Source organism: Nestor notabilis, unplaced genomic scaffold, assembly GCF_000696875.1.
Source record: "Nestor notabilis isolate BGI_N333 unplaced genomic scaffold, ASM69687v1 scaffold1509, whole genome shotgun sequence".
NCBI lineage: Eukaryota > Metazoa > Chordata > Aves > Psittaciformes > Psittacidae > Nestor > Nestor notabilis.
Window position 1 is genome coordinate 78543 of NW_009943905.1, and position 18002 is coordinate 96544.

Here is an 18002-nt window from a genome sequence, read left to right on the forward strand (position 1 = left end):
AAAATCTCCAGCATGCGTTATCAGTGGCTCCTGAGAAACCCTGCAGTAAGAAATCATGACAACTTCAGGCTCAGAGATACAAATGGGAAATACACACATCCGTTTGCCCTGGCACAGGAATTGGCTATTTGGGCTTTTGTGTTTTACTTAACTGAGTTTTCCAGAGTAGCACTGCCACACACATCCCTTTTTCCCAGAGCAGCTCTGAAATCTTACTTTGTTTTTTCAGATGTGTGGAAGAATGTGCCCCTGAAGGGTGCAAAAAAAAATCTGATAATTTTTTGAAAGTTTTTAAGGTTTTGGTGCACTGTAGTCCTCTGGCTTCACAAACTCTCCAGGCTCAGAGCATAGTTTGTTATTAGAGGAAATGCTTCCTTGCTTCACTTGAAGCTACTTGACTTCACAGCCTGTGAACAGAAAGCAATATGAATTAAAAAGAAACACCAGAAAAACAGTTCATGAGAAGGTGTTTCATCACACATTAAGGGGAAAAGATGCATTTCAGAAAGTTTGTTGTTACAGATAACAAGATTAGCAGGAAAGCGCTATTTGGGAAAACTTGGTCTCCAAAACTCAAACTACTGGTTTTGGAGAGTTTTTCATAAATACAACCACAATTTTTTCAGTTATTTGGTCCATCCCAGCTATCACATTACAGCTTTCCCCATTTTTTTTAGACACTGTATAAATATGCTTGGCTAAAAGAGGAGAGTGGTTGTGTTTCTTACATTAGCAGTATGCACAGCAGGAACTTCCTGAATGCAGGGTGGCTGGGGGGGGAGTCTGAAAGATTGAGCTGTATAATCGGAACACTTTTTCATCCTCTTGTGTCCTATAACAATTTGGTTAGCAAAAGTTTGCAGTTCTGATGATAAAATTGGAAAATGTCGTTGGGTATCATTGAAACATTTCTTCCTTTGACTAGGGGTGAAATCATGGAAATGTCAAGAGGAATTATTTTTTTTTAACAACACAGAATTGATAAATCCAATTTCCTTTGGAGCTATGGGACTTCACCTTTGAATGCAGAGAATTTTATTAGGAGAGGCAGATTGTACTGGATAATATATGTTATACGAAGAACTTTCAGGCTGTCAGACTCCTAAAGGAGAGACAGAACTGGTATGGTCTTTGAGAGGTTACTTTTATTAATCAAACCAGGGGACAAAACCTGTATTGCTTTTTTTCCATTAGTGTGTTTTTGTGAAAAATGGGGCAGAGCATTGTAAAGTTACTTTGTTTCTCTTTGACATGTTGCTTTGAAATAAAGAGCATTAATTAATTACATTAGTCATGGAGACTGAAAAGGCCATTGCTAGAATGAGCATGATTTGCAGGGTTGAATGCAGCCTCAGTAGTGACTTCTGTCCCTGCCTCTGCCACAGGCTTCCTGTGGGATGTTATGGCGTGCTGTCTAAACCCCAGCTGATAAGAAGCAGCTGCTAATAGTTTAGTCCTACATTACTGGGTGTCAGGCTTTTAGGAGCTGAATGTTTGATTTGTAAAGTTTCCGTGCCTGTGACTGAAGTCACTGTGAACTGTCTTGAACATGCAGACTATTATATAATGTTAAATGATCCAGGGGGGATGGAAGGGGAAAAAAAAACCTGAAGAACTTTAGACTGGGTACTTGAAACCGCTGGAGACATTTGACTTCAGTCTTTACGTCAACTTTCTATTGCTTGAATAAGGTCAATAATGTTCATTTCACAGAGGGATTATAAAAATTAAGTAAAATTAGTGGAGTGCTCTGATTTATTTTTCCCCCCATAGTGAAAAGTACCTCAGACAATCCCACAAAAGCAATTATTCATTCTCAAGTGCTGCATTTGGTTAAAGATCTGTAAGGCATTGGGGAATACGCTAATCAGAAGAATGGAAAAATAACTAGATCGTCTCAGAATTGTTCATTGTGGACATTGATTGAGGTATGAATTCCTAAAAACAAAACAAAACACAACCTCCATAACAAAGAAGAAGTGAATGACTTACATAATTTAAGGCAGGCCACGTACTTGAGTGGACAATTTTTAACTGTTGTATTTCCTAGATTTCTAGTGCTTGATCCTGCAACTCATCTTTTAAATACATTTTTTTTTTCTTTCTTTTTTGGCCATAATTCAGTAAAACTTCCAGAGTTTTTTAATTATTTGACGAATTAGGATATTGCCCTCTATAGTTTTTAGGTCTGAAAATGTATGTTATATGTCAGGCTCACAGTGTGAGCATCAGCTGTGACTAATTCTGTATAGTTCATGGGCTAAACCACATGCAGTAGACACAAGTCTGGAATATCTACATATTTGACATCTCAAGCTGTTGTGAGAGGCTCAGGGAGAGAGGCTTTATGTAATTCCAAAGGAAAAAGGGAGGTGATCACCATCAGAAGTGGTGGGGGTGGCTGCTTGGATGCTGAGTGCTTAGCCTATGCAAATGGCTTGGTGAAGCAAAGAGTTTTGCACTCCTTTTAGCATATGCGAACTCTACACATTTGATCTTTTCGACAGTGTTTGTCAATACTATTTTCTGTTTTGTCAGTACAAGTTGCAAAGCCACGGCGTATCAGATGTGAGGTTCAAGGTTTGAAATCAGACCTCTTCTAATCTATAGCTGGTTCTTAAGTTGTATAAAACCACATCTCATCACTGAGTACAGAAATGTTGGGTGATATTTAATGCTTTTAATCTGAAATTATCATCCAAAGTAGGGTAACATGTAAGATTATTAAAGCAGAAAGTATGTTCAGTGAAGCCTAGTTCTGACAGGTCATCTTGGTCATTTTTTGTCTGGCCACATATTGTCTGTCAACCACGAAAGGTAATGTCATTTTATTCTAATGTTAGAAGACAACCACAGAAAATGACCCTCATCACTTGCCTACAAGTGTGTTACTTGTCCTCTAAGAATGTGAATTACTTTAAATATCTAACCAGTATCAGTGGTTAAAAAAAAAGGTATCATTTACAATATTTTCAATCTCTAAAATTTTGTTGTACTTAAGGTGACAAATATTTTGTTAAGAGGATGGGGAAAGCATTACACAGAATAAAGATATTGACTAGTGGATAATCATTTAGGGGAAGGGCTGATTTCAAGTTCCAGACCTCTTGCTTGCTCTGCTGGATATCAGATCTATTTTTGTACATTATTTGGGTCATTTAATCAATTTGATGTGCAGTTTACAGATGAGTACATTTAAAAAAGTCTGAATCTCTTTTATAACAGGGAAAAAAAGACAAACAAGTGGGCAGTGAGGAGGTTGAATAACAGTTGGTGCACTCTACAAAAAATAAATTACTAGCTTTGGAAGAACATGTTTTTCACAAGTAATACATAAGGCAACAATTTTTTTTGGCAATGATTCCCCACATGTTATTGGGTGTGGGGGAGAAAGAATGTTCCTGTTGGGTTTTTTGGTGCTTTTCCCTCTTTTAACAAGGGTTTCTTTTCATTCTGTGGTACATCCTTTTGCTATGTGCAGTTCTCTTTCCTTTGATTGCAGGGCATTTACACAGCCACAGAGCTTTGGGTAAATATAGGGTGGAGGAGAGGATTCAGTATAATGAAATAAAACTTGTAAGCTCAGAAAAATTGGCAGGTATTTTAAATTGTGAATATCTTGCTTGTTTAATTCCTAAGTTCGCTGTCTTATCTGACTTTATGAGTATTTCTGAAGTCTGAAGAATTTATGGTAGTCCATCGTATCCTTTCTGTAGATGCTACTATTTGGAGAGCTACAAAGACCTCAATAAGCCTTTACTTATGAGGTTTTTGGGACCACATCTAGCTAATAATTCATGTTACAATCTGTCTGGTTCAAAACTTTGCACTGAGAACTTTGGTTTACCATTGTTCTAATTGAATAATTAAAATTGTTAAAATTTTATGAAGTGCAATGGCAGCAATGCTGGGGAAGGGCCTAGAGCTGAGGAAACTGGGGGTGTTTAGTCTGCAGAAGAAAAGGCTTAGGGGGGACCTTATTGCTCTACAACTACCTGAAAGGAGGTTGTAGGTTGGTCTCCCAACCAACAAGTGACAGGACAAGATGAAACAGCCTCAAGTTGAACCAGGGAAAGTTTAGACTGGATATGAGAAAAGCATGTCTTCACTGAAAGGGTTGTCAAGCACTGGAACAGGCTGCCTAGGGAAGGAGTGGAATCACCATCCCTGGAGGTACTTAGATGATGTGTAGTTGTGGTGCATACGAACATGGTTTAGGGATGGACTTGGCAGTGCTGGGTTAACAGTTGGACTCAATCTTGAAAGTCTTCCAACCTAAACTATTCTATAATTCTATGTCTGCTTGTTTTATACATTCTTATAATCCAGTTATCTTGTATAGGTTTATTCAGATCTGAAATGTAAGTGATGTCTTACTAACATGGTGACATACGACACACCACTTCAATACTGAATACTGGCTTTTGATTTCCCTCTCAGGATACTGTCCTGACTGGTGCCATAGACGGAAAAATGTTATTTCAGCAGTATTTTTTTTTTTCTCCCAACTGTAGTATCTCTCAAAGAATCTCCTGTAATAAGGAGGATTGAATGGCTGACACTTTCCAAGACAAAGGCTGACAAATTTGTTTAAAGAGCTGTATAGTAGGCCCTTCTTTGCACCTGCAAGATGGGAAGGAGTGGTGTAGGGCAGGTATCATAGGTGTCAGAGCTCTTCTTGACCTTCTATTCAGGAATTAAGAAAAAGAGAAATTGCAGGGGTGATCTAGAGATCTTTCTTCAGAAAAGACAGATATTTTATAGTTGAGGCCACAGAATGGGATACAACAGAGTCATGAATTTGTTACATTAAGTAAGCTTGTTCTTGCAGAACTGGAGATCTTCTATTCAGAATATTGTTTTTGATGTAGAGGGAAGCGGGGGAGAGCAAAGGTAAAATGTCTTGTGTATGATGGAGAGCTTTGGAAGTTATGATTGAGAAATTGCGTGTTTCCATGTTAAGCCCAAATACTGTTATGTAGGAAGAGGAAGCTCTAGATAGCAACAGCAGCTGAATTTGATCAAGTAAAATGGAAATCCACTTTGAATAATTGAAGAAGGGCTCCCTGTTTGTAATGGAAGATTGAGTTGGGCAGCAGTTGTTTTTTTACAAACAGAAGGGAAGGATTTGCTGTTTCAAGATTGAAAGCAAGTGAAGCATAGGCAATGTGTAAGGAAAAAGGATCCCCACCCATGGCTCAGAGCCAAAGTGCCTGTGGGACCGTCTGACAGCATTTGCAGCTGCAGGAAATGAGTTATAGTCCAGGCCATCAGGGAAAGTAACTCCTAACAATGAGTAGGTAGGATACTTGCTTTTCCTTGTTGCTTTGGGGCCACGTGGCAAAAGGTGGAGACTGTAGTTTCCAGGGCACCATACAGAAAGGGGTCTGCTTCTGCAGCACAGCTGGACGCAGTCACATGCAGAAGGTAATATTGAGGAATATGTTGTAGTCATACAAGATGTTAAATATTTATCTAAAAATTCTGGTTTTTGATGAATCAATTACCTCCTCATAAAATTTCCAAATAACAGGCTGCCCTCCAGATAACCAGTTGATTTGGGAAAGCTTTGAGGAGCTCATGGGAGGCAAAGCCGAGCAGTCAGTTGGATTTCACACTCTGCTCTTTTAAATTAGCAAAAAACTGTAAAAGACATGCTGCAGTGTCTGTTCAGCTTTACTTATCAGGCAGAGTTGAGCTTGAACAGAGGTGCGCTCGTTTTAATAGCTAAAGTTCAACTTCACCATTATCAGTTGTTTTGAAAGCCTAATAAATCATAAATTTCCATGTAATCACAAATATTTTGGCAAAAATAATTGCTAGTAGCAGCAAAGATAGGTTGAATTTAGTGGGGATGTGTGTGCTGTTTTTCAAACATGTTCTCATGTTTCAGTCCAGGTAAATAAAATAGCTGCAGTATAAAGTAAACCAAGAATTCTCTACCCTGACTTTTCCACCTTGAGGTTTTGCTTGAGTTTGCAGTTAAAAACGTGGTTTGAGCATAAGTAAACTTAAATAAAATGTCAGCAATTGACTGTGGTCCGTTAGATCATAATCTTTGCATTGAGCTTTATAGCCAAACTACATCAGATGGTAAGAGTTAATAGCCAAATTCTAATTTAGCCTTGAATAAACAGTGAAGTCTATATGAATTGCTTCCTTGGCATTGTGCAGTTCTAAACAAGATAAGGAGGTTCAATGAATCTCACCATTTGAATTTCTAGAAGAGTTCTGTCTAAGCCAAGTTTACATGTGTTTTATAGGATTGATTTATGCGTAAACCTACCTTCTATCATAACCTAGCCCAGGAAGACCTGTCAGGTATGTCTGTATTTCGCATGCTGACTCTATTTGTGGGCATAAGTATGTGGTTCATTTGTTTCTGGAATTTTTGTACATAGGCAGTGAAAGCTTTTTGCCCAGCTTGAGAGCTCAGTATTATAGCTGACAATAAGAAATAAATTTTATAATACCGGCTTTAATGTACTTCTGGTCCCAGACAGCTGCCAAATATATTTCTCTTGTATATTGTAGTTGGAACGGAAATCACTGTGTAAAAAGTATCTGCTTCAGAACAGATGTATTTGCACAGCTGATCTTTGGGAGGTAGAAGATGGATATAAACCAGCAATTCTGATGGCTTTAGATTTCCCAAGAGTGTTGTTATTTTGCTTGCAATTAGCCTTTCTCTGACAGCACTTCCTTTTTCTAACCAAGGCATTGAGGTAGAACAGAGTATGAACTAAAATCATATCCTGCAAATGTTGCTTGCATGTTTCAACTGAAGAAAAACATTCTGGAGTGGTGTTTATTTTCCTTAACCGTCCCTCTTCAGGTGCAACAAACTGTTGTAGAAGTTGCTTCAGTGTTGAGAACGACTTGTTGAGGGTGTCTTTATTACCCGTATTTTGCTTTGGATTAAGTAAATCTTCAGAGCTGGTACTCCAAACGGCATCTAAGAGCCACCCAAAGAATTTCTCTTCTATTTCAGTGAGTAAGTAGCTTGGCAGTGTGGTGACGGACAGGAAGAGTAGAGCTAGGGACACCTATTTGGACAGGAGAGAACTCCTAGAGACGTGAAGTTGTCATACCTATGTGGTAACTGCCTTGCCCGTGGCAATTTTGGCCGTGGTGTATTTTTTTTCTGCAGCTGGGGTGGCTGTTCATTTCCAAGGACTATCCAGGTAATTTTACCCAGTGCGTTTTCCTTCTGTCGCAGAACTGTGTAATATTGACAGTGTCCATAAGGCCTTCTGTTCTTTTTCCAACTCTCTAGTTTTCTGGCACTTCTGCTGCTGCAGCTTATGTTCTTGGTATGGGGAGGAGTATTTATGTATTTCGTGTTTCGTGAGGAGGAGAAAATTGCTGAGGAGCAGGCTAGAGCCAATGTTCTTGTGCACCTTTCAGGACATCATCACATTACATAACATCATCTGTCATCATCACTGCCTGCAGATGGAAGTAGCAGGATTTAGCATTCCACTGACTTCCTCCAGTTCAGTTTTTATGAGACAGTTGCTGAAAGTGCATGTCCCATTGACTTAATTTCATTTGTCTTGCAATCATATTGTAAGATATTAGTCTCTGTTATACATGCTAAACTAGAAATGTTGCATCACTTTTAATACAACTTTACTAGAAGCTTTTTGACAGATGCACTAGATACCTCACTTTTGGTTTCAAATAACTGCTTCATAATGCAATGCTTTGCTACTATTTTGAGGGCATATTCACTGAGAAAAATATATTCACAGAGATGGTGATCAGGCATTGGAACAGGCTTCCCAGGGAAGTGGTGGAATCACCATCCCTGGAAGTGTTCAAAAACCATGTAGATGAGGCCCTCAGTGATACGGTTTAGTGGTGGTCTTGGCAGTGCTGGGGTAATGGTTGGACTTGATCTTAAAAGTCTTTTCCAACCTAATTGATTCTATGATTCTAAAACAGGTGTGGTTCAAATGTAGGACATGCTTGTGTTTTTTTCCTAGCTTTGTGTTGTGTACAAATAGCAAGACATCAAGAACAACTATTGAACTTAAATTCATCCTTCTGTAACATGGAAATTACCGAAATAAGTGACGGAATTCTTAGAGCAAGCTTTGTAAAACAGGCTGTTGTGATAAGTGAATAGCACTATAAAAACATTTTGTGATCCCAGGATAAGTACTCATAGTGCTTTTCAGAAATTTGCATTTTCTAGGATGGGTGTATAACGGTTAACCCCTATAGCAATAGAAGACATTTACAGAACTGGCATGCAGGCATCATATAAAGGCTGTTGTAGGTAAGCTTGTTGTCAAATTGTCCTTGATGACCTTGATGACCAGAATCTTGTAGTCATTTTCCCTGTGGTCCAACCTACTGTATGTTAACCATTTATGGTGCAGCAGAAATACAGTCCCTGTTAAGAGAAGTGGTTAAAAGTATAACAGGTTTTCAAAAGTGGACTTAACAAAGCCCTGTGTAATGTGGTCTGATCTCATAACAGACCCATCCCCGTCCTTTTGAGCAGAAGGTTGAACTATATGGATTTTGAGGCCCCTTTCAGCTTGAGTTATCCTGTGATCCTATGCTAAAAGTTAGATTTCCCAGCATGGATTTAAGTTCTAAGTGTTTCCTGGAGTCTTAGACTCCCCTTAGTGTCTGTGGGGATACCAGAAATTCTTAAGATTTTGCTCCAGAATATATTCATTCCATGTAAAGAATGGAAAGGAAGTGTAAAAAGTATTTCTGCTCATGGAAAGTGCTAGCTACTCTTGTTGCACCATGCTGGGTGTGATCACAGCCTTAATAGGTGCATATTCATTTGTTAATATAAGTTTTGAAGAGTAAGTGATACAGAGATTCTTGAAACACAGATTTTAGGGAAATCTAATTGCATGTAAGAACCTGCAAATATGCTGAAAGCTGCTAGGGAAGCCACCTGGAAGGAGAGACTAGTAAAGCTGAATGGTCATCTCTTGCTTTGTACAGAAACGCTTTAGAGACATGGAAATAAGTGAGGTTGTCCAGGTCTAGGCTGTTGTTCCTCCACTTACAAATAATAGGCAAGGATTCTTAGAAATGTGAAATGTAGGAAATTGTAGTGATGAAAAAGATGCTGAAAGAGAAAGCAAGCAAAGCTCAATATAGCAAAAAAGGATACGAAGTAAAAGGTTGTTTGTGAGGTTTTTTTTAAGAAAAAAAAAAAAGTCTGAAGACTGGTTGACTGAATTGAAGTGTGATATAGGCAATATTAAACATAAAAGCTTGATTGGTGAAAAGCACCAAGTCTTTAACCACATATCTTAAGATTTTTATGTCAGTAGCTAATCTATTTCAAATAGTTTATTTACCGTGGCCCAACTTGGTTGTTTGTCCATCCTAGAGTATTGCGTGCTAACTTTTCTCATAGTCTCCGGTGTAACAAAATGCATGTGCTCTAAATGCTGCTTTATTTAGTAGAACAGCCTTAGATGTGTTCATCCTTTTATTCTGAAGATGCGGCAGGACTAAATGCAGTTGCACCAGAATCAGTTTGGAAACCACTGTCTCATAGCTTTGGTTACAGGCCCAGAGAAACACCTAAAAAAAGGTGCTTACAGCAGATTGTACCTCAAGGTATGTACTGTGTTGTTTTTTTGTGTCCTGGTTGCTTGCTTAGGTGAAAGCCCAGGCATATGGGATCCAGTGCTTACTCACTTCATCATCATCAAACTCTGCTGAGATTACAACCCTCAGAACTGGAGCAACTTAGTAGTTGTAGTAGTATTCTACTACCTTCCTTTGCTGGTTTTGGAATAACAAAGTCTTACTCCGTTATTGAATTTGTCGCGGGATGACAAACATTTACATTTCAGTAATGATTTTTATTTGAAAAGAAGTATTTAATCTATTTTGACAGTCTCATCTTTCATATAGAAGTATTTTATTATTTTTATGATGCAAAATGCCATTCTAAATTGTGGAAGTGCAAGAGAAGATAGCATTGTTTTGTCAGATTGTGAGCTTGTGAAAGACAGAATTACCTTTTTGAAAAGTTTAAGTTCTTGAGAATACTAACCTCACATTGTCAGCAAGTGATATACATATTAGCATGTAGAGTCTGCTTAGGTCTTTTTATGTGCTTCAGGAAGTTAACATTATTACCAATTTAAAACTTAACCTGGTCAGTTATGTGGACATGACTTCTGTTAGGCAGTACTGAGCAGAGACAGAAGGAAGAGAGGTCTTAATATAACCCTTTGTAACTAACCAAAATACATTTGTGAAATCTGAATTTAGCAGAAGGGGAACAAGGAAAGTGTTTTGGTCAGCAATACCAGCCAGCATGTAGCCCACAGCTTGCAGAAGCAGTTCCTCCAGATGCATAGGTATGGGACTTTGGCATCAGTATTTCTTACAGGGAGCACATATCCAATTTTAATAGCATTTCTTTCATTTCTAAAGACCTAGTTTGGTTACTAAAATGGTTCATTTTCCTTTTAAATGACTTAAAAGAAATGAATTTTAAGTGAAGAACATAATTGAATATTCTGAACGCTACTTCTGAATATAGTCGTACCCTTTCCTTTTGTCTTTTCCAGTTAAGATAATTAGTCAAGAGACCTATGTTTTAAAAGTCCCACCTCCTGTATGTTCAGTTACAACTGGTTTGGAAAATTAAACCTTGTTTTGACCAGGTATTTTTTTCACACCAACTTGCTGATTCTTTTTTTCTTTTGAGTGTGAAGGGAAGAGAAAGCGTTTTAAATATGGTTGAGGAGACTACATCAGAAAATTCAAATGAAGAAAACACAGGAAGGGTAACTTGGATAATAAAATTAATGTAAAAAATGAGTGTTTCTTCAGTATGTCTCATTAGGACAGCAAGTATTTCTCTCTTGGAACGCTTTTTGTGTTTTCTCCAATGTAGAGATGAGGCATGGCATATTTCTTCTCCCCTCCCACCCTCGTTAAGTAGTGAATGTATGTAGAACAACATTCCTTACACTCATCCAAAAGATTTTGTTTGAATTATCTGAAGCTGGTTTGTTGTGGTTTTGCTGACAGTGGCTGGGATCCTTCAAGCTGATTTGGCATGCTGCAGCGGTGACTGTGTAGAGTCAGAATTTTCCCAAAGCTTTTCCAGATAACAGAAGGCCAGGGACAGTGAACATCTCATCATTTCTTTGAAAGGCCTCCTCATTTTTGTGAGTGGTATACAGACTTCAATTCCTTGGCTATAGCACAGAACAGTATTAAAAGCTCAAGAAAATAATAGCCAAATTGCTAAGATGGGTGAGAGTTTATGATGTCATCTGCTCGTTGATATTCTTTCTTGCTGTAGGCTTTAGTAATAGCTAGGGCATGTTCTGCAAAGCTGGAGACAGGAAGGACTTGTGTGACTGAATAGTAGGATAAATGGATCCTTTCCCAATATTCTTAATTAAAGCCTGAATGCTTCAGTGTCTTGCTGTCAGTTGCTCTTGACAAATGCTTTACCCAAGATGTAGAAGGGAAGATTATTAATCGCACAGCTGATAATATTTCTTTACCCTCAGTCAGAAAATACTTTTCCCAGATTTGCCAGCTAATAGGTGACTGGCATGTTTTGTTAGAGATGGTTGTTGGTTGGGGTTTCGGGGTTGTTCACGTCGTTTTTCTTTTTTTTTCTTTTTTTTTTTTTTTTTTTGATTGAAACATCCCAATTTTGAAAGGAGTTATTGAAAATCTCAAATTAAGGATGTTCACACAATTCATTGCAAAATACAATTTCTGATTCAATTTAAAGTGTCTCTGGCAGCTGGCAGCACTGGTTGTAAAGAACAGGAAACAGCACACTGAATGTAAGTCCAAAGAGCCACTGTTGTAGTGATTCCGCTCCTTGCAGTCCAGCAGTGGTATCTATGAGACTGAGGAGCAGCGAGGCTCTTTTTTTGGGAACAGGATGATCTTTGTGTGTGGAGCTGAAGAAAACAGATCCTAGTGGCACAGCTGTGCTCTGAGCAGTTGAACTGTGGACACATTGTACACTGAGGAAAAGGCAAAGTCACGCTCCTTTCAGAATTTTCATCATAGTGTGGGAGCTCATCTCTGAAGATTCAACCTCAGATTTATTTATTGATGTGGTTTTGCTGTTCTGCAGTTTCTCAATCGTATTGGAGTATTCTGGTGTGAATGTCTGTGTCTAATGTGTCTAATCAGAGTGTCTAACTTGCCAAAGATAGGACTTGTATGCTATGTCTGCCCAATTTATTTATTTATATCAGAAATGCCTATTGTAAATAGAATTCCTATTGGTTTGTGCAATGTTAATTTAGTTCAAGAATTTTAATAGTTATGGGTTTATGTTGCTTTAGCTCCTAGGTCTGGGTGGTCTTTGGTCCTACAGTTTTGGAAAAGTCTGAATCTTCTCTCAAACATTGCAGAAACATGACTCAAAATTTCAGGAACTGTGTACTTCTAAGTGATGAAAACATTTGTCTCACAGATCACTTCCAAAATGGTTTTAAAATTGTGACATTCAGATGCTGGCAGAACTCGGTAAAGAATTCATTCTTCTATTAGCTTCAACTATCTTGTATACACTTCTCCATTCTTAAGATAAACAAGAATTTTTAGAATAACTGTAGTATTGATCTAAAAATACATTGATTGCTTTTGTAAATGGAATGTCTGGAATACAAGGGGGAAGATTCTGGAGAAGATGACAGATTTATTTTTACTTGAGAACAGCAATTTTATTTAAGATCTATTTAATTGAAATTTAAGAATTTTAAAGCTGTGGTTTTTACTGCTATTATTTTTGAACGTACCTCTTCTCCCCCACCCCAAAAAAAAAGGTAGCCATTAAGGGAAAAAGGCTGGCTCTTTGGCTTCTTTTTCAGACTCTGAGGAAACTCAAAATAGGTACTTAAAAATGAAATTTCTGATTTTATTAGCTTCCTGTTCTTGTTTTGCTTGTTTTGTCCAAGATGGTATAAAACGTAATGGGGCCTTTCAAAGATGAAGTTGGAATACTGTTTATCCTTGTTCTAAGTTAAGTTGTTATTTCTATTACCATGCAGATGTCTTGGAGTATGATAAATGCAGTCAGTTTAACTCCAGTTGTCCTCTTAAACAAAAGAAGGGATGCATATTTCTATTCTTACAAGCAAGACTAGTAACAGTACCCTCAGATGAGGTAGCACTTCCATAGGGAGGGTAATCCAGTGACAAACAGAGGTTGCAGATGCTGCAGTTAAGAGATGGTACCTGTGAGAAGCTGATTCATTGGCTGTCAGTGGCAGAGACTTAATGAGCTGTTACTTCTGTGCTGGGGTAAGCTTGAAAGATGTTAATACCTTACAATGGTTTTGGCAGTCTGACATTGTCCATCAGTAAACCCAGAGACTAACTGCAGAAAGCTCATCCCTTTCCTTCACTGTAGTAATAGATATGATGTTTCATTTCTGTATTTCATACAAAGTATGTGCTTCCTCATCTACTGAGGATATACAGCACTCTTCTAATTGGGTGTTTTGTTGTGGTTTTTTTTTTAGTTGTTTGGGTTTTGAGGGTTTTTTCAGTTTCTTTCTTTGCTCACTGGGATGTAGTCTTTCTTACAAAATGCTGTCTTAAAAGTAAGAGGGCTCTCTTGCCTGGAATTTTAAAATCTTCATGAAATGGCCATGAACAAAATTCTCACCTGAACACTTACTTTGTTACAAGTAACTGAGAAATGTCTTAAATTGCAGGGGTCTGAAGGGCCTTTCATCAGTACTTTGCTTAAAGAAATTAAGCTGATAACTGTCTACTTTTTTAAAGGAAATTACATAAACAGTATAGCCAAGAAAACTCATTTCTGCTTTATGCAGGGAAAGTGAAAAGGGAAACAGTTCATTTTTAGTTTAAAAACAAAACAAAACCCCAACATTTTAAATGCTGTCAAATGGCATGGGTCAGTATATAAGCTTTTTTCTTTGCTAATTTGATCGGTTTGTTGTCTCATTGGGCTGTGGTCTAGGAATATTTAAGGAGCAGATGAAGGGGTAGAGGTGGGACAGCTCAGTGCTGCTATGCAACATGCCAGCAATCCAGCCTCTTCTGCACTGAGCCCGTGCTCTGTGCCCTGCTGTGGTTTTGCCTAAGGTGTTCTCCACGTAGACATATTCTTGCCTGCAGAAATAAAATTACCTGACTGGCTCATTATTACCAAGGATGAGTTCCTAGAAAAACTTGTTAATGTGAGGAGCCACAGGAAGAGCTGTCTAGCAGGCAAGGAGGGCTACTGCAGGATAAGGCTCTGGAATACAGAAAACCTGATGGAGCTAAAGGACAAAGAGAGCTTTGTGGTACAGCCTGAAGTAAACCATAGAAAGACATTAATAGGCTGCTTGTTTGGGCTTGAAATTACATAGGTCCCTGTCTCGGATGGAAATTGAGAATTGTAATACATCTTCAGGTGTTTAATCTGATCGAAGATGGTAATGTTTCTAAATAATGGCCCCTGCATGTTAAATTAAGAAATGTTGGGTTTGTGATGTAGACGTAATCTCCCTTTTGCTTATGCTTCAGTAGAAGTTACTGATCTGAGCTTTCTGTCTTGGGCCAACCATAAGAAAGTTGTAGCTATTATTTCACTATATGCATTGATATGTTTTTCAATTAAATTCTTACCTTATATCCATGGTCACTCTGAAGGACATTCACGTGGAGTCTGCTGTCTCTGGTCCAGTGTTCCTGTGGAGCAATTGTTTTTTACAATAATTGTATGCATAGAAGACAACTGCATATCCATGAACCTTTCTTCATAACCATGTTACATGTGAAATATGCTTTATGTAGTGGTTTATGTGGTCATTCTCTCTCTTCCACCACCTTGATTTACTTGTCATATTTGTCTTCTGAGAAGAGAAGGGGCCAAAGCAAAACCTAAAAATAACAATGTTTGATTTGAGTAGGTGCAAGAGAACCTTGCAATAGCAAGCTGCAAATGATGTGGTTCCCAGAGCATTTAAAATATCTTCCTGCATATATTATTGGTTTTATAAGGTCAGTCTACATGCAGTTGAAAAGCAAAACAAAACCAATCCCAAAACAGTTTTATGTGTAATTTTTGCTGTGTTTTAGTCAGAAGATCTCTTAGTTATGGAAATCACTATTTTAATGCTACACTGATAAAATCACTAACTTTTCTTAAATGGCAGTTAAAAGACATGAGAGTTTTAACAACAGTAAGAATGGTTGGGTATTCTTTAGCATGCTCAATGTGCGTGGGAACTCTTGGGGAGTAGAGGAAAAGGATTGTTTCATTTATTTTTTTTCTTACTCAACTAGAAACTAGAATCATTTTCAGATGTTCTACAATTTCATGAAGAATAAACTAGCCTTAGTGGAAGTCTCACCATAGGTGGCAACTATAAAGATCGCTTATCCTGAAGAAAGAGGGTTTTTTCTGCTGTCCCCCCCCCACCCCCTCTGGAATTCAGTGTCATTTAAAAGTCGTCTTGGGTCAGCAGAAAAATGTTCAGGAATTAGAATTAATGGTTTCAGTGCAGGAGGCTGTGAAGGGGAAGCTGATTCAGAATTTAGGGTGGCTTTCCTTAGAAATGTGAAGAAAGCAAAACTTGTGGAGGGTAAGCAGAGCTCTTTAATAGTACAAACAAGGAGGTAACGTGTGTACGCAACTTGTTATAAGTGCTAATGGTAAGCCTTTTTTCACTCTTGGGACTCTATATGCTATGAGTTCCACATAAAATTCCTATTTATCCCTGCATTACATGCATTTGTTTGTGCTATTATCGTTGGCAACCCCCTCACTGCTGTATATTCTTCTTTCCTGCTACATGCTTGTGTCTTTTACATTATTTTTTGTTCAATCTCATTTTAGGGCCGTTTTTTCATGACAGTATGATGAAGGCATTTCATTTCTGTTTTTACAGAAATTTAATCCTTGCTTTGGCTTCCTAGCTCTTTATCTAGTGCATGTAGCTTTTTGTATGTCCTTTAAAATTAGCTGGTGAGGTGTTCGGGGGAAGAAACCAAAAATCTTTTCTAGGTTTGTAAAACGTTTAGCTAAAAAAAAATAATCCAGAAATGAATATTTATGCACAAATGCTTGTGTGGCTTGCTAGGTGAAGAATGCATAGATAAAAAATAAAATGCACACAGTTTCAGTTTACTGAAGAGTGCTTGATGAACTAGAAATTTATCTTGCAGAATATGAACTTAGAGGTGAAAAGATCTGAAATGCAGTTTAAACCAGGCTGAGATCTTAAACAAATTTATCAAAATGTTTGGATTGTTTTACTTCTCACAAACAAGGCTCAAGAGGAGACGAAGGTAAGGCAGAATTTGTTGTTTGATACAGATTTTGTCAAGGAAAATGGAAGTTCTAGAGCAAGCACTGGATGGTGTAGCTGACAAGAAAGTGTGTGTCTTTTTTGTGTATATGGCTGTAGCTAAAGCATTAAAAATTAACTATGCACTGTAAAATAAAAAGAGGAGTTAAAGGTTGGTTTTCTGCATTCCAGTTACTGTAAAGCTTGGTGGAGGTACTAGACTGCATCTTTTCTGAAGGCTGAGAGGAAAAATAGCTGGCTTGCTGTATTTTTTTAAGATCATCTTGAGCCTCAGTTAGGGTAGTTACGGTAGAGTGTAATCTGCTGCATCTGGCTATTCCCACATGTGAATTTAAAGACTGGAACTGTGCTCAGTGAGTCAGAGGAGAGCATCCCTAGAAGAGAGGAGCTGCTCAGACGGCAGGGCAGGGGGCTAAACCAGACCGAGAAGATAACAGCAGCTTCCTCAATCTAATGGCATTGCTTGTAATGTTATCTGAGTGAACATCTTCAGAAGAAGCTGTAACACATCCCTGGGGTGTGGGCGAGTAGGTTATTTGTAAGCTGTGGGTATCGGAACAGCTGACTCCTCACCATGCCAAACAGGATTAAACAGACTGACACTCTGGGATCGCTTCACTCAGTAAATCCTACCTGCTGCAGCAACGGGCAGCCGAGTGGCTGTAAATACTGGATCCTGGATTTAGGTATAAATATGTGCAATAGAGATATAATGGGCTGTGGGACAAGGGTTGGTTGGTTGGTTAGAGGATGTTTTCAAATCATAGGAGTTTAGTAGGATGCTTTTTCTTCTCTTCTCTCTGGCTCTACTCTCCCTTCCCTCTGACCCTAGTCAAAAAATGCAGAGTATGACAGAAAGGACTTGTATGGGAAAGCAAGCAGTTATGGAAGGAATCTGCTCTGTAAACTACTGGGATGCTGTACAGTAAAGCTCTTTCAGGGAAAAGCATGTTAAATGCATGTGGTACTTTATATTTTTTTAGTTGAACTGTGGAAATGAGAAATGGTAACTTGCTGTGTGACACGTTATTAATGGTAATAATTTGTTTTAAGAGTTTAGCAGAAATTTTCTTAGAATGTTTCTGCTAAACCAAAAAATCATTGATTGTGTAATATCTGTCACTTCTGTTAAATTACTGTTGAGAAGTAATGTTTCGGGGAATAGAGCTTGGGAAGAAAAGGTGGTTGGGAAATAAATCGGTTTGTGTGAAATTTAGAGACATCTCTGATGCTAAAACGTAATGTGGAGGAAAGCTGTTTTGTTGCAGTCTCGGCTGGAGGAGCACAGAGGTAAAGGTAGGAAACAATACTTGGCATTTGGACTGTAGCTGCCGAACAAGTCTGAGTCTCAAATGCAACAGTCCGAAACGTCTGTAGGACAGAACAGTGCCAACCTTCAGTGTCTTGGAGCTGATGCACCTGTCAGAAAGTTTCCTTTTCATATGCAGGTTGTTTGCAGCTAGGTTCAAGTCTTACATACCTATTGCTGTATGCTCTGTGCGTATAGTTAAAATAGGCAAGGCAAGTTATAATCTCTGTTATTTGATATTATCTGAACTGCTCTTACGGATGGACTGAGAGGAGAGGTAGGATGGTAGAAGGGTTGCAAACATGAAATCAAGGATGTAATGGAAAGTAATCTTATAGGGGACATCTGAAGATAGGGTCGCATGTCTATGGGATGTTAGTAACTGAGTA

At 38.3% G+C, this 18002-nt stretch overlaps 1 protein-coding gene across 1 annotated transcript in view; it reads left to right on the forward strand.

Annotated features, from left to right (window-relative positions):
- The window catches only part of LOC104411671 (triple functional domain protein-like), a gene marked incomplete at its 5' end in the record, with an annotated part of 141820 nt that overhangs the window by 77346 nt on the left and 46472 nt on the right, over window positions 1-18002 (forward strand).